This window comes from Schistocerca piceifrons, chromosome 3, assembly GCF_021461385.2.
Source record: "Schistocerca piceifrons isolate TAMUIC-IGC-003096 chromosome 3, iqSchPice1.1, whole genome shotgun sequence".
Classification (NCBI taxonomy): Eukaryota; Metazoa; Arthropoda; class Insecta; order Orthoptera; family Acrididae; genus Schistocerca; species Schistocerca piceifrons.
Window position 1 is genome coordinate 331,445,796 of NC_060140.1, and position 23,636 is coordinate 331,469,431.

At 43.3% G+C, this 23,636-nt stretch overlaps 1 non-coding gene across 1 annotated transcript; it reads left to right on the forward strand.

The window, feature by feature from the left end:
* The first annotated feature begins 303 nt into the window (after positions 1–303).
* Trnas-cga lies at positions 304–378 on the forward strand. The gene has a single exon. It is a non-coding gene; the product is annotated as a tRNA-Ser (tRNA).
* The last annotated feature ends 23,258 nt before the right edge of the window (positions 379–23,636 follow it).

Consider the following 23,636-nt stretch of genomic DNA (forward strand, 5'->3'; position numbering starts at 1 on the left):
CCTGTTCCAGATAGAAGCACTAAGAAGGAAAAGTAACTTCTTAATAATAGAAACAAAGTTCGAGTCTCGGCCCGGCACACAGTTTTAATCTGCCAGGAAGTTTATATCAGCGCACACTCCGCTGCAGAGTGAAAATCTCATTCTGGAAACATCCCCCAGGCTGTGGCTAAGCCATGTCTCTGCAATATCCTTTCTTTCAGGAGTGCTAGTTCTGCAAGGTTCGCACGAGAGCTTCTGTAAAGTTTGGAAGGTAGGAGACGAGGTACTGGCAGAAGTAAAGCTGTGAGGGTGGGGCGTGACTCGTGCTTGGGTAGCTCAGTTGGTAGAGCACTTGCCCGCGAAAGGCAAAGGTCCCGAGTTCGAGTCTCGGCCCGGCACACAGTTTTAATCTGCCAGGAAGTTTCATATCAGCGCACACTCCGCTGCAGAGTGAAAATCTCATTCTGGAAATATAATTATAGTTATAGTTTGTGTGAAAGTATTCTGGACATCAAAATGGAGGCAGACAGATGGACACTAACCGAAAAAGCCGCCTGGTCGCAGTAAGTAAAAACTAAATTTACATCCATATCGACAGATAATCTATAGTCATGGCGATACATTAAAGTGTGACCCATCTTTCTGCCATAGAGCCAGCACCCAGCATTATGCTACTACCAGTAATGATGTAACTTCCCGAAACCGTCTGAAGATGAACCTGAAAAGGTTCGAAAACCGGTTCATGGAATAAAACATTATTATTCAAAAAAGTGACTGGTTGCAGTTCTGTATAACTTATTCAGAAATATAATTGTTATTTCCGTACTGATCCCAACTCCGAACCATTCTCTTGCGAAAGAGAAATTTATCTGATATATGCTCTACGCGTCACTTAACATCAAAAGAAAGTAACTTGACGAACAAAGAAGAGTTCCGTACAAATTGGAAATTGTCAGTTTGATGACGTTATTGGAAGAATAAAGAAAAAAAGGAATGACGTTCAGCAGTGCTGTTAGAAGCTCACCTACCACAGAACATCATGATTATGAGAAGCAAAGAGCCGGGAGGGAAAAGAAGATCTGACAGTATAAAAAGAATGGTTGAATAATTAGACAAACTGATGAAAGAAACTACAGTAAACCAACTTCAGTGTGACCCACAAATCCTAGACTTTTTTTCCATCGGACCCATTGATCTCGTCTATCGGAGGACTGCCTAACTAAGTAACTTGAATATGTCTCCAGGCATGCTTAGTGTTGTTGAATTGCTATGACATCTCAGTAACATAGTGCGTTACTCCTGAAAGGTGGAAAAGAAGGAGAGAAGAATAGCAAAAAAATGATTTTCCAGAGACAAAGGCATTGTACCTGAGTCAGAAGTTGTGCGATGTCTTCAAATGGTTCGTCCGTTTCAATGTGGTCCGGAAGACCAACACAGTGATCGGCCTACGACTGCAGCGACTAATGGAGCGTTGCAGCTGTTGCTAAACTGTTAAAGTATATCGAAAATACTCTTTCTGCAATTTTGCTGTGGCAATCAGACTGCTTCTCCTAAGATTGTTGCAGGTTGAGTTGCTGTCCCAGTTTCGTGGCGTACTACTACTAATAGTGGTAGTAGTACTAATAGTAGCGATACGGAGTGTTCCTGAACATATTATTCTTCGTCAAATCAATGACTGCCTTATCATGAACTGGATAATGCAGGTTCTAACATCGACATTTACGTGGGGAAGTCAGAAAATAAGTTAGACATATTTCCGACGCTAAGATCATCGGACAACAAACGTGGAATTGTCAGAAAAGAGTACATGTTGAGCGTTCCTTGCGGACACGGTTCTGCTCTGGTATGGATAATAGGTGCACCACTGTGTGCTAATGAAATAGCTCGGCAATGAGGAACGCACTCCAAAGCTGATTTTCAATACCTTTATGCAAAACGTCTAAACTTCACACATATTCACCTCAAATTCTGGCGATATAAGCATCAAACTCTATGTTGCGTCCAGGCATAATGAAATAGTGCCAACAATTTGACCAGTTGCGGACAGATATGGGTGGTGCTCATCGAGAAGTCCAGGATTTACAAATCGCGATTTCCATTTTCTCATCCAGCCGAAAGAATATCTGCGGAAAAAAGAGATCTCCCAACGATGAAGATCTCATATAGCGGTTGTCGAATGTGTCCGTGACAAGGAGGAGATTTCTGTCGTCAAGAAGTTAAATAAGCCGTAGAATTAAATCGACCATTGCATAAAATGATTGATTTGCTGACTACGTTGAAATATAGAGTCATGCATCTGTCGCTTTGAAGTGTAATACAGCATTCAAGTTGGTCAGATAGCTACATCTTCCATAGATCATTTGAACGACTCTTGTATCGAAATTATGTGGAACGAGTCTGTTTACAGTATGTGTATATATGATTACTGTTAACATCAATGAACACATTATTATTTATAGTCCTACTCATGGAACAACACTCATCTTTTTTATTATTGGTTACCACTTTTTTAAGTTGAAATTCGATAATGGAATAGGAGAAGTTGTTCATAAGAAATGATTTTAAATTATATGTAAAACTTGCTTCATTCCCTGTCACACATTTTTGTTGTTGGGTAAATGATCAAAAATTTTTGTTGTTGCATGTTGAATTCCTTTGTGAGCCACTGACAGCTTTAACAATGAGTAATAAAGGTCATTTTTCCATCTGTTGTTGTAGGTATGGACATCGCTATTCTTCAAATATCTATCTGCTTGAAGGGGTCACTTTTAATGTTCGCTTTTGTACAATCAGTATTTCCTTTCTAAGTGATGACTTAACCCATAAAACTGTTCTATAAGACATTATTGAGTGAAAAACGAAAACTATGACAGGGGTTGATAAGTTTGTATCGCTGTCAGTAATGTAATTCTTTCAATTCAAGTTTTCATCAATTTGTAGCCCAAACGTTTGGAGTATTCCACCCTATTTATTACCCCTGCCCATGTGCTACATCAGCACTGGTATGACTATTTGTTGTACAGAACCAAATGTAGTGTGCTTTTTTTTTTCAAAATTTAGTGAGAGTTCACTTTCAGAGAATCACTTAATAATTCTTTGGAAAATATCATTTATCAACTCTCTTGTTGCTTCCTCTCTAAAGGGATTTATTATAATACTAGTATCGTGTGCGAAAAGTACCAATTTCGCTTACTGAATGTTAAGTGGAAGGTCATTCACATGTATAAAGAATAGGAGTGGACCAAACATTGAACCTTGTGAGGCACCCTTTGTGATTTTTTTTTTCCTGTCACAAAAATTTTCTACTTCTTCGACATTATCTGAACTATTCAGCACAACCTTTTGCATTCTGCTTGTTAAGTATGATTCAAAGCAGTTGCGTGTAGAGCCATCAATTCCATAAAACTTGAGTTTTTCTGAGACCTGAGTATTTTCAACAAGTGCTTAACTTACTTTTTGAAGTCCATTCGTAGTATTACAAATGGCGTAACTCTTTCTATTTTCAAAGGATACTTCTGGCTCAGAAACGGGCAGTTTGGGCAATAAGTGGTGTAAGTTCGCGAACCTCTTGTCGGCCACTGTTCACTTGTCTGGGTTTTCTGACATTGGCATTTCAATATATATATTCTTTGCTGTCGTTTTTTGTTAACAATATCAGCGTATTACCAAGAATTAGCATCTTTCACTCAGTTAATACTAGGCAGAAATCCAAGCTGAATTTTGATCGCACTTCCTTAACTCTTGTGCAGGAAGGTGTGGAGTATATTGCTGCATCCATTTTTAATAAACTACCACAAGAGTTCAAAACTTTTCGCTGTGATCCACACGCTTTCAAATCGAAACAAAGAATTTCCTCATGGGTCACTCCTTCTATTCTGTTGAGGAGTTCCTTGAAAAATTAAGCAGATTCCTACGTTATATCGTTGATTGCTTTTGCTTAACCTTATGGCTTGACCTTTTTTGAGTTCATAAACATTTTATTTTATCTGTTATTACTTTTATGTTGTAATTTCATGTACTGACACGTTCCATGACGTTGGAGATTTTCTCCTCAATTTGGTCCTACGGAACTAGACGTGTAAATAAATAAAAAAAATGGCCTTTAACTGCGCAGACAGCACACTAGGGGAGAGGACATCGGCAGTGATGGAACGCTCTTGTGAATGACCTAGTGTAGTATATTAGGTGTAGTAGGTGGGTGCAGTACGATAGTTGAAGCCTAGGCAGAAGCATATGTATCTCGCATAATTGAAGGTACACCTAGCGAGTCTGCAAACGATCGTGTGAGCAGGTTATGCCAGTGTGACCAATAATTCGATAAAAATAAGGAAGTGGAAAAAATATGGGAAAAGTAGGCACACAACACATTACCAAGCCTAATACTGTGTAGGGAAACCGTTAGCATTCGAAACAGCTTCCAGTCATCTCTGAATAGATAAATGCGTGGCATGTATGGTTTGCAAGGGAATCTTATACCATTACTCTTGCAAAATAGTGGCAAATTCAGACAACCCTGATGGATATGGGAAGGGATTACCCACTCTTCTCTCAGAAGTAGACTAGAAAGCTCTATAATACTGAGACTGGTGACTGCGATGGACAGGGAACATGCGACTATTCACCCTCATGCTCGGAAAACCAACTTTGGACTATGTGAATGAGCTGTGTGAAAAGGGGCCATGTGGACTTGTACCACAGCAGCACCGTTGGGAAACTAACATAGTGGAATGGTCACATAATCCTTGGCAGTATTGCGACCTTGAAAAGTACCCAAAATATCCATGTAATTCCAAGATATGGGTGCCCATATCATCAGCGAACCCCGGCCACGTGACCAGAAGTTGGAAACAGTGTGAAACAAGACTCATCCAACAAAATGACGTTCTTTCATTGCTACGCAGACCAGGTCTTATGGTTTCGACATCACGTTTTCCTGTCGAGGGCATTTGCAACACTGATGATTGGTTTTGGAATTTCAGCTTGCCTTGGAGTTTCCAGCTTATGGAGCTCCCATCGTGTTATTTTGGTGCTGACATTTCCGCAAAGACTTTTGTAGCTGTCGTCGTCTTATTTTTCGTCACAGTTGTCTTCAGTGAACGTTGGTCATGATAACTCACACTTTCATCCAGATTTTGACTTGGCGGGAGATGTTTCTTGCCGCGCGGAGTGGCCAGGCGGTTTGAGGCGCCATGTCACGAATTGCGCGTCCCTTCCCGCCGGGTGTTCGAGTCCTCCCTCGGGCATGAATGTGTGTGTGTTGTTCTTAGCATAAGTTAGTTTAAGTAGTGTGTAAGTCTAGGGACCGATGACCTCAGCAGTTTGGTCCTTGCGGAAATCACACACATCTGAACATCTGCAGATGTTTCTTCCGACATAAATTTACGATATCGTTCCTCTAGAAACAGAAAACACTTCGGATACCTTCCTTACGGAAGAACCCACCTCACGACCACTAGCAATTTGCCGACATTATACTTCAGTTAGCTCCGACACTCAGAACTACACGGAACGATATTCTGACCACAACTGACAATTGCAATGTACTGAGGTCAATGTAAAGGTTCAGCTCATGGTCAAATGCAACAGCGCAACCTGCAGGTTTGGTTGGTTGGTTCGGGGGAGAGGACGAGACAGCGAGGTCATTGGTCCCATCAGATTAAGGAAGGAAGTCGGCGTGCTCTTTGAAAGGAACAATTGCGGCAATTGCCTGAAACGATTTAGGGAAATCACAGCAAACCTAAATCAGGATGGCCGGACGCGGGTTTGAACCGTCGTCCTCCAGAACGCGAGTCCAGTGTGATAAACACTGCGCCACCTCGCTCGGTCTGCAGGCTTGCTTAGCATCTGCATTTATGTTCAAGCATGATTTTTTTACGCTGTTTCAGTATTTTCGACCAACCCGTCAACAGTTTCTCATTCAATTACCAGCAAAGACACACTCGCATAAACTATCACCTGAAGCAGAAAGAGATCGACCTTACCAACGTTGCATACTTCACGACTGGTAATGTAAAATAAAGGACATGTGTCACGTTAGAATCATGCGTCAGTCCCCTAATAACTTGTTCAACCAAATCACCTAAAAATAATTTTTTTTTCTCCTTCTTCCGCACCTACCCGAAGCAGTGAAGCACCTGTAGCTATGTTTTCCCGCTGCTTCTGTATTCTCTTTATTAAGCGACTGGTGTAGTTCGCGGTCGTGCAGTCCTCTTAAGCTCAGTTTTAATTAGAGTTTCACTTCCTCACCTGCCTCTTCTGACAAAAATTTTATGTAAACTTAATTTTATTAATAAAATATTTTAATAGTCAAGACTGCAGGTATCGGATTTTGCCATCTAGACTGTTAAAAAATGGTTCAAATGGCTCTAAGCACTATGGGAGTTAACATCTGAGGTCATTAGTCCCCTACACTTAGAACTACTTAATCCTAGCCGGCCGAAGTGGCCGTGCGATTAAAGGCGCTGCAGTCCGGAACCGCACGACCGCTACGGTCGCAGGTTCGAATCCTGCCTCGGGCGTGGTTGATTGTGATGTCCTTAGGTTAGTTAGGTTTAACTAGTTCTAAGTTCTAGGGGACTTATGACCTCAGCAGTTGAGTCCCATAGTGCTCAGAGCCATTTGAACCATTTTGAATTTAATCCTAACTAACCTAAGGACATAAAACATAGCCGGACTGAAGTGCCTAGAACCGCTTTTTTTTTTAAATCTCGTTTTGTTCGACTTCGTTCTTTGTATCGGCTCGGGGCGGACGTCGCAAGACACCCGTTTCAGTTCGTCGTTGATTCATTAACTCAGTTTTTTTGTTACAGAGGGCAGCTAACCCTCTGACCGAACACGCTGAGTTACCTTGCCGGCTCAGCCACATTCGGGGTATGTCGGATTATTTTCGCGGACACATACAAACTGACAAACGGCCGGGCGGGACGGCGCGGTACCCGCGATCGTCGATTGTCGGTAGCTTCTCGTTGTTCTCGGTAGGGAGTATGGAAAATGGCTGTATACCAGAGCATCTAAGAGTGCTTGTCATTATTTCTTCAAAATAAAACGAACGAAGCTACCTACAAGTGAGTCCTCATTTAGTGAATTTTAATTAAGATGTGTCAGTATCTATGTATTTCCATTAATTCGAATGCCTCCACGTACAAAAAAATTTGCAGGTTTACACCAGACAGTTGTATTAAAAAAACCACAGGATACCCTCAAAACCAGGACAAATCCATGAAAACCGACCGTACGGCAGCCCTAGCCGCGAGCTACCACAAATACTTTTCACAATGAAATTGTAGATCGCGCGTCGGCTACCGACCCGGATGCCCAACTTCATTTTTGGACTCCATATCTCTCATACTGTGGTCAAATATTTATGTAATCATCAGAATAACATTTTTCCTCAAGCAAATGGCACTGCGGCTCACAGACCATTGTTGGCGGACGGCGATTTACTTTTCTTGTTCTTTCAAAGACTAGATATTATTTTACCTGCTATCAATTGCAAGCCAGACTCCTTATGATAAAATAAGAAATGCAGAATTAAATCGGGCAAAGAACAGCATTTGTAACTTCGTTCCAGCCAGCCTTCCTTATTTCGTAACATATTTTCAGGTATAATCCTCTTCTTCGCAAACATTTCTGCGACAGTTCAGAGAAAAGAGTAGTGACTTGTAGTGACACCGTTCTTTATAGCTCATCTTCTGTCTTTTTAGGCCCCACATTTGCTCATTACTGCGAAGTGAATAAAAGACAGTGCACTGACTCTGCCTTCGTATGTAGACGGATTTCCACCTCTTTTAGTTCAAAAATGGCTCTGAGCACTATGGGACTTAACTGCTGTGGTCATCAGTCCCCTAGAACTTAGAACTACTTAAGCCTAACTAGCCTAAGGACATCACACACATCCATGCACGAGGCAGGATTCGAACCTGCGATCGTAGCGGTCGCGCGGCTCCAGACTGTAGCGCCTAGAACCGCTCGGCCACTCTGGCCAGCCGTCTTTTAGTCCTGAAGTATAATGAGCCATAGCAGACACTTGGTGTTTGCCCCTATACTGCAAAGGAAACATTTATTGTATGTCTGTTCCAGACATGAACGTGTAGTCCGAAATCAAGTTCGACGTGACCGGAAAACGGAAAAAATATCACTACCGACAGCCAGAAAGTCGGCCCAAAGCAGGTTACGGATCCTTAAAGCAGGTAAGCGTGCTAAATGACGACTGAAACCGCGGCGGCTTCCGTAACAAGCTGCTGTGAGCGTCTGACACCACGTGAGACGCTTTTTGCACCTGTGGTGGCGCCTTTTACTCAAGAACTGTAAAGCCTCCGAACCACAGTCGATATCGTCTGCTGGCTCTCCAGAAACCGAAACGTAGGGTCGAAATGTCGTGGTTCACGCAGGTGCCGGCGGTGTGGGACAACAGAACAAAATTGTTCAAATGGCTCTGAGCACTATGGACTTAACATCTGTGGTCATCAGCCCCTAGAACGTAGAACTACTTAAACCTAACTAACCTAAGGACATCACAAACATCCATGCCCGAGGCAGGATTCGAACCTGCGACCGTAGCAGTCGCGCGGTTCCGGACTGCGCGCCTAGAACCGCTAGACCACCGCGGCCGGCCTGTCTGCCAGCAGACTTATTACCATATGCTCAGGGCCAACCCCGTCAGGAGGCCTGATTGGGGACTGCTTAGGTGGTGGTGGCGGCAGACTGCCTGCGACAGTAGGCTGCTCTGGTGCCAACGGAGTAAGAGAAGGATGAGATGGAGGGAGAGGTTCCACTCCCTAGATTCCACTGGCGAATGGGGAGCGAGAGAGGCGTGGGGACAGAGAGCATACCAATGTCCAGGAGGCGTGGGAAGATGGCGAGAGACACAGCTGATGGCGAGTCTGGTACCTCTTCCAGGTCTTATGGGTGGAATCGAGGGCGGAAAAACTGTGGTCGCGCCAGACTGGTTGCAGAGGCAGGCCAGGTAGAAATGTCTGGGTGTGACGTCAAACATCTGACGACCCCTGTGGGCCTACAACGACTCTTGGATACATCTCGGATGCTGTCCGAATGTGCGTGCCAGGCACAGATGCCCCAGAAGTAGATAGGCCCGTATACAGGATGTGCATGCTGCACTGAATTCTGGAGGTCTAATAAGGTGTGATTCTGGTACCTGTACAGAATTTCAGCTGGATATTCTGTTGACTGAAGTGGACCTCTGCGTCGTAAGTTATGGCAAGGCCTTCAGTATCTGGGTTTGGAAAGTGCATGCCATCTGCTCACCGTCCACATTGGAGGCAAGGTGGAAGATGGAGCAGTGGTGAGATGATCTGTTCCATGCCGTTACGGCGACGGATGGCCTGGAACTGAGTCGATGTAAACTGGGGCTCGTCGTCCCACAGCAGGAAGCAAGGTTCCTCCTCAGTGATTAAAATCCTCCATAGTGCATAGCTGGTATCAGCAGTGGTAACAGAAAACATGTACTCCACAAATTGGATTTTAGAGAGGGTGCCCGCCACCAGTGGCCACATTTCTCCATGAAATGGCCCAGAAAAATTGACGTGGGCCCTCCACCAAGAATGGTCAGGGATGGGGCATAGCGAAAAACGTTATGCTTGGGACGTCTAATTCAGGGTACAAGCACAGTAGGAACGTACAGTGTCAGCATTGATACCAGGCGAGTAAACGTCCAGCCTGGCCAACTTGATTCCTTCACAGATGGCCCACCTTTCGTGCTTGTTGTGACCAACGTGCTTCGTATAGGAAAGCAGTTCCGTGAAATATTTATAATGTGATCATCTTACGCACAAACTATTTCCTTTCAATTTTCTCTCAACTTGTCTGTGAACTGCACATCAATACCGATCGCCCTGTAGGATGCGGCCGACTGCCTGCCCCATCCTTGTCTAACTAGACCTCTAATGCCTGTATACATGAATTATGTCATTCTTTGAAAAGTGAAACTTAGATGAATAAAACTACAACTGCTAGTAGATATTAGTTCCCGTCAAAAATTGCACACAATTTTTCGAATGCTTCCAGCAGCAGCAACAACAGCAGCGGCGGCGGCATCTCAACATCGTTTGGTTTCCTTTAATATCAAAAAGTAATTCACTATAACGTATCTAACATGAATCTAGCCCTCGGATTAATTTGTTTGAACATCACCCACATCACAAAACTCGGAATCTCGACAAAGTATATGTCTTTGTACGCATAATGTGTGTGTTACTGTTTTAGGAGGAATTTCGTAATGTCGTGATCCAGAGCTCTGATGGAGGCGCTCTGACCGAGCCTCTCATCTGCTGAGGCCTCTCAGCGGGCTTTGCCACGCGCAAATACTCAGTAATGGCTTCGAAAGTACCGGACGGCCTTCGAACGCACACCTGGCGATTGGGAGGGACGACTTTGGTCACTGACCAGTCACCGCCGATAGCGACGGACCACTGCAAAAGTCAACAACTTTATTGAAACGTGTAAGCCATGCGTTTCTCAAGGTAGCGCCTCGCCACCCATTCCATTTCCAAGCTGCAGAACGATTCTGAGACAAGAGTGTCGACTAGAAGTAAGCTGGATCAACAGTATGGGAACAATTTTTCATCTTTTCCGCTCATCTGACATGGCAGGAGAATTATTCAGTTCAAACTTTCCATCAAAGTCATTAGAGGTATCGAATATATTGCTTCCCCCTACTTATACCTCCCGAGGAGATCACGAATGTAAAATTAGAGAGATTAGAGCGCGCACGGAGGCTTTCAGACAGTCGTTCTTCCCGCGAACCATACGCGACTGGAACAGGAAAGGGAGGTAATGACAGTGGCACGTAAAGTGCCCTCCGCCACACACCGTTGGGTGGCTTGCGGAGTATCAATGTAGATGTAGATGTAGATGTAGAGGCAATTTAACAGTTCCCAAGCAGGGAAAATTTTTGACTGGCTTCATTTACAACGTCCATTTAAATTCTTGTTTATATGACTCAGTATCGCCTGCAACTATCATTTTACTTTCATTGATCGTACGAATGTACAGTTTCGGTCTTCAGATCATTGTTAAATGTTTCACGAAAAATTAATCAATGTCACATCGTGCCATTACAGTCTGTGTATGTGTGTGTATTTAAATAGCGTCGACCGTTATTGTGCCTATGAGTGAAGTAATCGTAACTGTAACTCAGTCGAAAAAACTGGCCTCGTTAGGAAGAACGCATGGCACATCGAGTAGCTGTGACATATACAGGGTGTCCGAACATTCTCGTTACAAACTTCTAGGACTTGTAGAGGGGAGTGAGTACGTAAGATTTTCAACGTGAACTTATATCCGGAAACGTACCGTATCCGTAGGTACTTGAAACTTGTTTGCTGGGTAGGTGTGCAACACTCATTCTGCAGCGGAGTGTGCGCTGATATGAAACTTCCTGGCAGATTAAAACTGTGTGCCGGACCGAGACTCGAACTCGGGACCTTTGCCTTGCGCGGGAAAGTGCTCTACCAACTGAGCTACCCATGCACGACTCACGACCCGTCCTCACAGGAGACGAGATACTGACAGAATTAAAGCTGTGAGGACGGGCCGTGAGTCGTGCTAGGGTGGCTCAGTTGGTAGAGCAGTTTCCCGCTCAAGGCAAAGGTCCTGAGTTCGAGTCTCGGTCCGGCACACAGTTTTAACCTGCCAGGAAGTTTCAGAGTAGTCTTGTTGAAAGGTGCTTATAACGGATCGTCTGATGTCATTTGAAGTCTATAACACCTCTCTGGCCGGATTAGAGCCTCATTCAAGTGTCTGTGAGTGTTAGAACAGCATAGTTGAGTACAACTTTGCAAAATGCACCAACATGATCCTTCTGTTTGGCGAAGCTCACGATAATGGAAGAACTGCTCGTCACCATCAAAATTATCCACAACGTCCGACTTCAGTGCACAACCTTTTCACCACAATTACGCAACGACTTCGAGAAAGGGGCACCTTCTCTGTCACCAAGCGAGACTGTGGTACTCCAAGCAAACGCCGCATACCCGAATTGGAATTCGAATTGTTTTTGAAAATAGATTAAGCCTCCTTTCTTTGGTTATAAATGAGTGGAATTGTAAAACAAGTGATGAAGTGCGTCACGCTTAATATATTAATTGTAAAAGTAGTAGAGAAACCAACATGTTTTCAAATGGCTGTAGCACGGAAACGGTGCGTTTCCGGACATGGGTTCCTGTTCAGAATATTATGTACTTACTCCCGCCTACAAGTCCTAGAAATTTTAACGGGAATTTCCGAACACCTTGTATGTTGACAGCGATACGAGGTGAAATGAGTCTAATTTTTAATAACTTTAACGTGTATCCACATTAAGGGGGCTAGTGTTTTAAGATTTATGACAATTACGACACCTGCGATCACAGGCACTACAAGGGTGAATGCTATGTAAATATATACATTTACAGAGTTGCATAAAGTGCCTTCATTGAATTTTCGGTAACATACTTCTTACTGGTGTAAGACCAAAAGTGTATAACCATACGACCAATAAAGGAAAACTAACAGATGCAGACAGCGATAATCATTTAAACAGTTCATGGTGGATGCAGACAGTCTCAACGAACATCATTTAAAGGGAGGTTTACTATCTTTTGGTTCAAAAAATTGAATTTTTAAAAATTTTATTTTTGGATCCATAAAAGAGTTTAGAATCCACACCTGAAACGGTTTTCCGAATACGGAACGGAAATGTTTGTTATTCGCGGTTGAACAAAAAAATGCACCTGCCTGAAATCGGCATTATTCACGCACCAGTTTTTTTTCTTTCGGAGGACGAGCTATTCTACCTGTTCCTGGCAGGTAACACAGAAAACTCAAATGAAAGTTTGAACGCATGTGTTTGGAAGTTAGCCCCCGAGCATTTGCATTCTGGTGCGAAGACTGTAGATATTGCGACTTTCCTGGCAGTGAGCAGTTTCATGGAAGGATATTCAGCAATTCTGAAGACCATGACTACGATGGGTGGCACCCTGGGACTCTATTCGACGCAGTTCGCCAAGGATTCGGACAACCACCAGATTCAACCGGCCACACGAGCGGCTCTGGAGCAGCGCAGGATGGCCCAGATCGAGCAGAGCGCCTTCTGTGAGGAAGAGGAAGGACTAGTTTATGGACCCGGAATAGCAGACTGAACGTACGTTGCATAATATTGCATTTATATGTAGTTGAAACTTCAAACGCGTCTGTCTCGAAATAACGTATGGTAACTTCAAATCTACTGAACCGATTGGCATGAGTCTTTGTTCCCGACGAAGTTAACTAAATTGTCTAGGAATTGTACCACTTTTATTCCGATCCATCAACTATAAATATTTTTACTCGGCCGTCAAAGTCGAAAAATCTATTAAAAAAACCCAATTTTTTCAAATAGCCGCCATTTTGTTTCCTATGGTCCAAATAACTTAAGCGAGGTAAAACTCCTAAAGAATCTTATATACTTCTCTAACATCAACTCAATTTTGATTTCGGACGAGCCGGTTGACCTTTGACATACCGCTCGTGGAGGTCTACATCGAAATTTTGTTTCGTCCCGACGGCACTTCCGCCTTTGCTCTTCGACATTTCCGGTCGAAAAAATTCCGGTTTGTAGAGAAAATATAAATAAACATTTTGATCAAATTTGGCATTGATATCTATAAAACATTTTGAGAAAAAATTCTCAAAGAACATACTTTTTTCGGGCCAAAGACAGTAAACCTCCACTTAACTCATTGAACGACGTCAAAAGGGTGGGCAAAAATACAGAAGCACCACAAACACAACACGTTACAATGCCTAACAGGCGTATCAAAGCCGTTGAATATCAAAACAGCTTCCAGTCGTCTCGGAATGGATAAATAAAGGTCCTGTAGGGTTTAATCGAATCTTACGCGTACGCATCTCTCCAAAGTAGATTACAAACGCTCAATAATATTGTGACCTGGTGACGTGGGAGGCAAGGGATATGCGGCAATTCATCCTCGTGCTCACAAAACTAGTCTGTACAACGCAGGCTGTGTGAACAGGGGCCCTGCCTGTCGTCCTGGAACACAGTATCACATTTGGGGAACAAATATTATGCCATTGGATGGACCTGATCACTCGAATTGGTCACATAATCCTTGACAGAATTGTGACTTCGCAGAGTGGCTATTGGGCCAAAGGAGTACCACGATACAGCTGCCAGACCATCACCGATCCCCGCCATGTTTCTCCCTTGGGATGTAAACTCGACCAGAAGTTTGAAACAGTGTGGAACAGGACTCACCCTACCAGATGACTTTCTTCCAATGTACTATGGTGCAGGTCTTATGGCTTCGGTACTACGCTTTCCTGCTACTGTCATTTGCATCACTGACGAGAGGCTCTGGAATTCCAGCTTGCCCTGCAATTCCCTCCTTTTGGAGTTTCCTTCATGTTATTTTGGTGCTGACAGGGTTCGCGGGTGCGACATTTTGTTCTGCAGCTAACTTTCGCAGCAGTCGTCCTCTTATTTTTCGTGACAAGCCTCTTCAGTGACTATCCGTCGCTATCACTCGACACACACTTCCGTCCGGGTTGTGACCTAACGGACGATATTCTCTGCTTTCCATGTGAAGGGCATGAGTCTTCGATCCGGTTCCTCCGGAGACACCAAACATTTCTGTTACCTTGGTTAGGAAAGCACCCACCGTACGATAACCAGCAGTCTACCCCCGTTCGAATTCACTTAATTCCGACATAACGCACTCACAGCTACACGCAACACGTTTCTGACCGCGACTGACACTTGCAACGTATTGAGAACCTTGCACAGTCGTCGTTCGTGGTCAAATACGACAGTGCAACCTGCATGCTTGAGTAAGATCTGCATTTATGTGCAAGCACGTATTTCCCGCAGTGTTTCTAAAATTATTTCCACCTTTGTAGGTTTTCCCCCAATAGGCTGTAACTGTTAGGCCGAAAGCCACCCTCGGCTGATTTGAGCCTCTATGGTCAATTACAAGTGATAAGTACACTGATAAGCCCAAACTTAATGACCACTGCCCATCGCGACGATGGATGCAGCCTGGTGGCTTTGGGCGCAATTACACGGTAATAAAAAGTATGTAAGCGCTACAAACACGGAGGAGGGATAAGGAATCACCCTAGTGAAGATATGAGCTTCAAATGGGAAAATCCATTGAGATAAGCGACTTTGACAAAGGGCAGATTGTGATTACTCAGGGCCTTTGAACGAGTATCTCGAAAGCGGTGAAGATGGTCGAATGTTTAGCGTCTACGAAAATAGGTAGAAGGACAATGAACCTATCATCAGACGCTAAATGGTTGGATGCCTTTGACTCTTCACAAAATGTGGGGCTCTGAGATCTGACTGCTCTGTAAAGTAGGATAGTTGGCGATCTGTGACATGTCTGCCGAAAGAGCACAATACTTGTATAAGCACAAGTGTATCGGAGCACACCGTTCAACGTAGGTTGTTGAACCTAGAGCTCAGCAATAGACCACCCACACTTGTTTATATTTTGATCCAACGAAATCGTCGATTACGATTTCAGTGGGCATGGGACCATCGGAATTCGACCGTCTTCACCCTCTTCGGGTGAATCACATTTTGGCTACACTAGGTCTATGGTCGTCCTCACAAGAGATGTCATCGAAGTAAACGGCGGCTCGAAACGTGCAGCGCGCCACGGACGCAGGCTGGTGGGAGGAGTATTATGCTATGGGAGACATTCTCATGCGCTTGCATGGGACCTGTGGTGCTGATCGAAGACACGCTGACAGCTGCGAACCACTTGCATCCCTTCATGCTTGAAGTCTTTCGCAACGGTGTTGTCATCTTTCAGCAGTATAACTGTCCGTGTCTCGGAGCCAGAACCATGCTACAGTGATGTGAGGAGCAATATGGTGAACTCACATTGATGTCTCGGTGACCAAATTCGCCTGATGTAAATCCTATGGAACTCATCTGGGTCGTTATCGGGCACCGTCACCGCGTACACGAATAAAAGGCCCGTTATTTAAGAGCATTACATGACTTATGTGTAGACATCTAATGCCACATACCTCCACAAATCGATCTAAACATTGTTGGATCCATGATACGCAGAATGAGTGATGTATTTCGTTCCAAAGACCGATAAACAAGCTGCTAAGCAGGTGGTCATAATGTTTTGGTTCATCAGTGTAAGTACAAATAAGTAAAATACACATGAAACTCAAGTTATATCTGCACACAAATATATTCGTTACCCATACATATTCTTAAATTTAAGCGTCGCATGTATTTTTCTGAGTTATCTGCACTGATTAATCAGCAATCACTTGTAAACAGCAATATAAGCTGAAATCAGCTGCTTGTATTAAATGTCTTCACTTCGGTCAAATAACTACAGCCTGATGAAGAAAAAAACGAAGAAAAAATGAGGTCAGTAAAAAATTCTAGTTGAGCGCGTTAATGCGCCACTACCTGGATTAGGGGAGGTGAGCCTGTCCCGGTCCGAATCCGCCTCTCAACGACGAGGGCTGATGAGCCGGTAAGCTACCATGATCTTTTTAGGCGCCCCCCCCCCCCCATCCTATTAGGCAAACACCGGACTGGTACCCACGTCTGGCCTCAGACAGGCGCTACGCAAACTTTTAGAAAAACATCTTCTTGCCCTTGTACTTGAGATTTACTGTAGACGCAGAACGATGTAGTACTCAGGCCCCGATCTGGGGGGAATTGTGGCGGAGGGAAGGGTATCCGGCCACCTACAGTCACTAACGCTGCCAAAACCCATACGACAATGTTGACTCCGCAGAGAATGGAGACAAGGAAGAAGAAGAGGAATTAATAATTTTGTATGAACTTTACAGTCCAGTTCTATGAAACTGTGTTTCAACCAACTACTTTATCAAGCGTTTTGGAGCATTCTTACTTATGTATTAATGACCTGTTTTCTGTTTATTGGGCCACCATATTACAAATGACTGGTGTCTACAAGAGACATTTGTGTGCGAGAACCCAGACCTTGAAAACTGAAGATATTGCCAGCGCATAGAATGTTTGACAATAGTACCGGTCAGGAAATAAATCCAGACCTCATCACTCATGTTAGGTACCACATACGTTACAATAGTTACTGGATTAGTGTGGTACAAAGGCAGAGGGAAATAATTTGGAAGTGGATACAGTGTATGGAAGCAGTTACCACTGTAATACAAGAGGATCCATTAACGTCATTAATACACTGTCACTACAACTACTTTCGGAGCCGAAGTCGTCAACGCAAGCCTGTCAGAGACGCAGTATTCAAAGGTACCCGGTTCGAATCCTGATAGTGAAAGAAATTTTCACGTCCTAGCGTACATGCATGTCCGAAAGAAAATGGCATCGTTATTCGTAATAACACAGGCATTGCAATATCGTATCCGCCGATACCAGGTTGTGACTTTTAATTAAAATATCCTCCTCTGTACGGGAATTACCTAATGTGTGTTGAAGGAACGACAACATGTACACCCTAATGATATAGCAGGCTACATAGTTCTTGATGGTTCACCTCTCAATAAATATGTTTCTTCAGTGTGTAATGCACACACCACCGTTATCTCATATACTGTGCTGAGTCACACTTTTGCTGTGTCCGAGCTCTAGATCTCCCCCTAACTGAATTCGTGATATCATCAACGTATGCTCTCGTGTAAAGAGGACAATCTGGGTTCTAGTTCTAGTTCTGGTGCACTCTCATCTGTCATTTCGAGTTGTGACTATCACTATATCGCAAACAAGGTTGTGACGACCCCTGAAGACTTCCTCTGTCTCTCTCTCTCTCTCTCTCTCTCTCTCTCTCTCTCTCTCTCTGTGTGTGTGTGTGTGTGTGTGTGTGTGTGTGTGTGTGTGTGTGCGTATGTGTGTGTGTGTGTGTGTGTGTGTGTGTGTGTGTGTGCGGGTGGGTGTACGTGTGTGTTTTTATCAGGAGATTTTAACTGATACTTTATCCATGACACTTCGTCTGTGAAGCAGTGATATAAATATTAAGTATATTCAGCTTCCATCTCTCAGCCACTGTTCTCATAATGTGAAAATCTAACCGCGCAGTCAGTCTCCAGAAGTTTCAGATAAGGCCGACCAAGGCGGGCTGATGAGTGATATTTAAAGCTATGCACTCTGAGGATAACGCAACCAGTACATGCAAGTACGAAGTCAAAACCTTTCCCTTGAACTGCTGTGCTACATAGTAACGGCGTCTACTTTTCCTCTACTTCGCTATAAGGTACATAACTTAATTTCATTTCTTATGGTTGATAAGGAAGATGTTCCTCATCGGGGTGTTTGGCCATGTAAGAGAGTAACTAAAAATACATCTATTAGGATATGTAATTCTGATTCGTTCTAATTCTTAGTCACAAGTCAAGATCAAAACCAGACGAGAGCTTCTTGTTGTTTTGCAATGGGTGCAGTGTGTATTTATCCCGTTGTAGGTCGTGATGCCCAGGAAGGTCGGATGGTGGGGCAGCAGATACGTGGGACTATGTGGACGACTGTCTAAAAACCATAGATGCAGTGAAGACCAGTAGTACAGTTATTCAAGGTAGGCGGACAGCAGAGGTGGAGAAGTTACGTAAATGTTTTTCATGCTATTGTCAGTCTGCGTTTCATATTTTCTCTACTTCCACCATTATCAGTTATTTTGCTGCCCAAATAACAAAACTCATTGACTTCTTCAGTATCTCATTTCATAATCTAATTGTCTCTACAGCTCCTGATTTAATTCGACAGCGTTTCATTCATCTTGCTTTAGTTTTGATGCCGTTCTTTTCAAGACACTATCCAGTCCGTTCAACAGGTTTTGCCAGTTCTTTGCTGTCTCTGACAGAATTACGATGTCATCGGTAATCTGAAAACTTTTTATTCCTTCTCCCTGAATTTTAATTCCCTTCTCAAATTTCTCCTTGTTTTCTTTTGCTACACAATCAGAGTAGAGATTTAATAACATCAGGGAGTGGCTGCACACCTGTGTCACTCTCCTCACAACTACTATTTCTCTTTCATGCCCTTCTATTCACGTAACTGCACTCTGGTTGCTGTACTAGTTTTAGATAACTTCTCGCTCCCTATATCTTCCCCCTGCTGACTTTTCGCTCCTTATGTCTTCCCCCTGCTAACTTCAGTATTTCATAGATCGTACCCCAATAAAAATTGTCGATAGTTTTCTCTAGCCGGCCGCGGTGGCCGAGAGGTTCTAGGCGCTACGATCGCAGGTTCGAATCCTACCTCGGGCATGGATGTGTGTGATGGCCTTAGGTTAGTTAGGTTTAAGTAGTTCTAACATCTGATGACCTCAGATGTTAAGTCCCATAGTGCTCAGAGCCATTTGAACCATTTTTTTTCTCTAGATTTACAAATCCTAGACACGTAGGTTTGCTTTTCTTCCGTGTAGCTTCTACGATAAGTCTTAGAGACCTCATATGACCTCATGTGGTCCTACATTTCTCCACAACCTAAACTTGTCTTACATGAGGTGGGCGTCTACGAGTTTTTCCATTCTCCTGTAATCAATTCCTGTCAGTATTTTGCAGTAGTGGCACATTAAACTGATTGCTCGGTAATATTCACACCCGTCGGTATGAAGTCTGAAAGTATGTTGCCGATCTGATATATATTGCATGCAAGACGGTATACTTCTGTCAAGTCTGACTCTCACAAGGATCTCAACGATTCTGGACAATGTCACCTAATCCAGGAGACTTATTTCGACTTATGTGTTTCCGTCAAGTTCTTCTCGCAGCTAAGGAAGATGCATCAAAACTCGAGGAATTTTTACATCTGACATTTCGTAACAGCGAATGCGCAGCTTCAGTATCATGGGTGAGGCTTCGAAGTCTATAAAGGATCAAACTTTCCTTTATTTTGTATCTGACTCTTCCTCTCGATGTTCAATTGAGAAAAATAAAAAAATTCCAAAATGAATGCTGCATGATCCGACATCGCTTCTCGAATTTCTCGAGACGATTAAACGAACTGTGTAATCGCCTTGTTTAATGCAAGAGTCAGTTTCTCTAATACCCACGTACACCTTGATTTCGGCGGTATTTCGCAACGATCGTCCTTGGTCGCCTTCCTCACGCTGTGTGAAGATCGTGGGCAAGCTCAAAGCATGCTGCAAGGTCGAACTTCTGCGCTGAGAGATGACCGGACGATCTCCAGATGGCTGGCGTGTTGACTCACCGGAACTACGGTGCTACTGGTGGCCCCATCGACTCACTTCGCGAGTGGCTCACACTTGTCACACAGACAAAAATAAAAAACTGAAATAAATTATGAGAATTCTGAAGCAGCAACAGTTATTACGGATGAAAAATAAAGAGCCAATGTTGTACAGAATTAATTTTTTACCCTTGACCGGTATTTATCTTCTCAAATCATTGTCAGACAACAAAAAACTGTCATCGTTATAAGCCGAGAACTATGAGGATGTGTAACCAGACAAAAATTGTCGAATTGAGTAAGATCGTGAAATTAGTTTCTTACAACGAATGTTAACTGATTTTTAACGTAAAGAAACAGACGTTTCGCTGCAGAAAAAAAAACAGCAGCTAATAATTGTGCAATTTAAACGCCACAAATAAAGTTAATCGCAGCAATTTGAGTAATAATTTAATCGCAGCAATTTGAGTAATAAAAGTTCGGGGATAAGAAACGGTTGGGTCACTTAGGCTCAGTTGTAGATAACATAAATTACACAACGTAGAATATATTGATATGATACTGCCCAACTGCAGTTTATGTAAGCAGAAGATTTCTTACAAAAAAACCAAACAGACTAAATTCGAATACTAATAAAGTATTAGGGGTCGATGTAACGTTGGGTTAACAGGGCAGCATGATCAATCATAGGTATGTTTGTGTTATAGGATAGTATCAATGGAATACTCTCTTGAGCCAGGTACTGAAGGAAGATGCCTAAACCGTGTAACATTTCTGACTCTGGAACCGATACTATTCAGTCATAAACTCTACTTCGTAGTTTAGAAAGAATGCATTAGCAGATCTGTGAGTGGGATGGGCGAAGATAAAATTTTCATCTATTAATATTTCTTAAAAGTGTAACACATATTTAATTCAGAATAATAGTCGATGTGCTCTCAATATTAAGCTGTGGTACATGCCATTCTGATTTAATTTTTATACCCAAATTTAACAACATTAAAATTACGATGTACAGGCGAAGCACTTCCCTGAGCAAAGTGTTTCGGGCTGACGGTTTCAACGCGACAGGCTGGAAGGCACGATTCTAAGCGAGAAGCCGCACATATAATACCGGGCGCCTCTCCTAAGACCCGCCAGCCTCATTTTCTCTGGTGTTTGCAATTTCATTGTTACATTGCACAGACCAATCAGCCCAAACAACTGCTGCTCGTCACGTCTTGCAGGCGACGTCCAGTATCAACAGCCGTAAATAGAAATATTAAAAAAGGTAGGAAGATTTTTCTGTTTAGAAAAAGTGACAAAAAGCAGATTACAGAGTACCTGACGGCTCAACACAAAAGTTTTGTCTCAAGTACAGATAGTGTTGAGAATCAGTGGACAAAGTTCAAAACCATCGTACAATATGCGTTAGATGAGTATGTGCCAAGCAAGATCGTAAGAGATGGAAAAGATCCACCGTGGTACAACAACCGAGTTAGGAAACTGCTGCGGAAGCAAAGGGAACTTCACAGCAAACATGAACATAGCCAAAGCCTTGCAGACAAACAAAAATTACGCGAAGCGAAATGTACTGTGAGGAGGGCTATGCGAGAGGCGTTCAATAAATTCGAAAGTAAAGTTCTATGTACTAACTTGGCAGAAAATCCTAAGAAATTTTGGTCTTATGTCAAAGCGGTAGGTGGATCAAAACAAAATGTCCAGACAATCTGTACTGAAACAGAGGATGACAGACTAAAGGTCGAAATACTAAATGTCTTTTTCCAAAGCTGTTTCGCAGAGGAAGACTGCACTGTAGTTCCTTCTCTAGATCGTCGCACAGATGACAAAATGGTAGATATCGAAATAGACGACAGAGGGATAGAGAAACAATTAAAATCGCTCAAAAGGGGAAAGGCCGCTGGACCTGATGGGATACCAGTTCGATTTTACACAGAGTAACCGAAGAAACATGCCCCTCTTCTTGCAGCGGTGTACCGTAGGTCTCTAGAAGAACGTAGCGTTCCAAAAGATTGGAAAAGGGCGCAGGTCATCCCCGTTTTCAAGAAGGGGCGTCGAACAGATGTGCAGAACTATATCTCTAACGTCGATCAGTTGTAGAATTTTGGAACACGTATTATGTTCGAGTATAATGACTTTTCTGGAGACTAGAAATCTACTCTGTACGAATCAGCATGGGTTTCGAAAAAGACGGTCGTGTGAAACCCAGCTCGCGCTATTCGTCCACGAGACTCAGAGAGCCATAGACACGGGTTCACAGGTAGATGCCGTGTTTCTTGACTCCCGCAAGGCCTTCGATACAGTTCCCCACAGTCGTTTAATGAACAAAGTAAGAGCATATGGACTATCAGACCAATTGTATGATTGGATTTAAGAGTTCCTAGATAACAGAACGCAGGATGTCATTCTCAATGGAGAGAAGTCTTCCGAAGTAAGAGGGATTTCAGGTGTGCCGCAGGGGAGTGTCGAAGGACCGTAGCTATTCACAATATACATAAATGACCTTTTGGATAATATCGGAAGTTCACTGAGGCTTTTTGCAGATGATACTGTGGTGTATAGAGAGGTTGTAACAATGGAAAATTGTACTGAAATGCAGGAGGATCTGCAGCGAATGCAGGGAATGGCAATTGAATCTCAGTGTAGACAAGTGTAATGTGCTACGAATACATAGAAAGATAGTTCCCTTATCATTTAGCTACAAAATAGCAGGTCAGCAACTGGAAGCAGTTAATTCCATAAATTATCTGGGAGTATGCATTAGGAGTGATTTAAAATGGAATGATCATATAAAGTTGATCGTCGGTAAAGCAGATGCCAGACTGAGATTCATTGGAAGAATCCTAATGAAATGCAATCCGAAAAGGTTACAGTACGCTTGTTCGCCCACTGCTTGAATACTGCTCAACAGTGTGGGATCCGTACCAGACAGGGTCGATAGAAGAGATAGAGAAGATCCAACAGAGAGCAGCGCGCTTCGTTACATTTAGTAATCGCGAATGCGTTACGGAGATCATAGATCTTTTGTTAAAGTTTCGAGAACATACCTTCACCGAAGAGTCAAGCAGTATATTGCTCCCTCCTACGTATATCTCGCGAAGAGACCATGAGGATAAAATCAGAGAGATTAGAGCCCACACAGAAGCATACCGACAATCCTTCTTTCCACGAACAATACGAGACTGGAGTAGAAGGGAGAACCGATAGAGGTACTCAGGGTACCCTCCGCCACCCACCGTCAGGTGGCTTGCGGAGTATGGATGTAGATGTAGATGAACAGAAAACGTCTGTTTACTTCCTATTACAAACAAAATTATTTTGAAATCGGAATTTTACGAACCCATTCCACATATCGTTCCCAAATTAGTCTAGTCCGATATTTGTTTTACCGTTATGTGTTAACAGGGGCAGTGAAACGCAAAGAACAAACAGCAACGCAACAGCGTCTCCGCAGCGCCTCATGCTTGGGGGTAGCAGTCACCGAGGGTCAGGCCAGTGC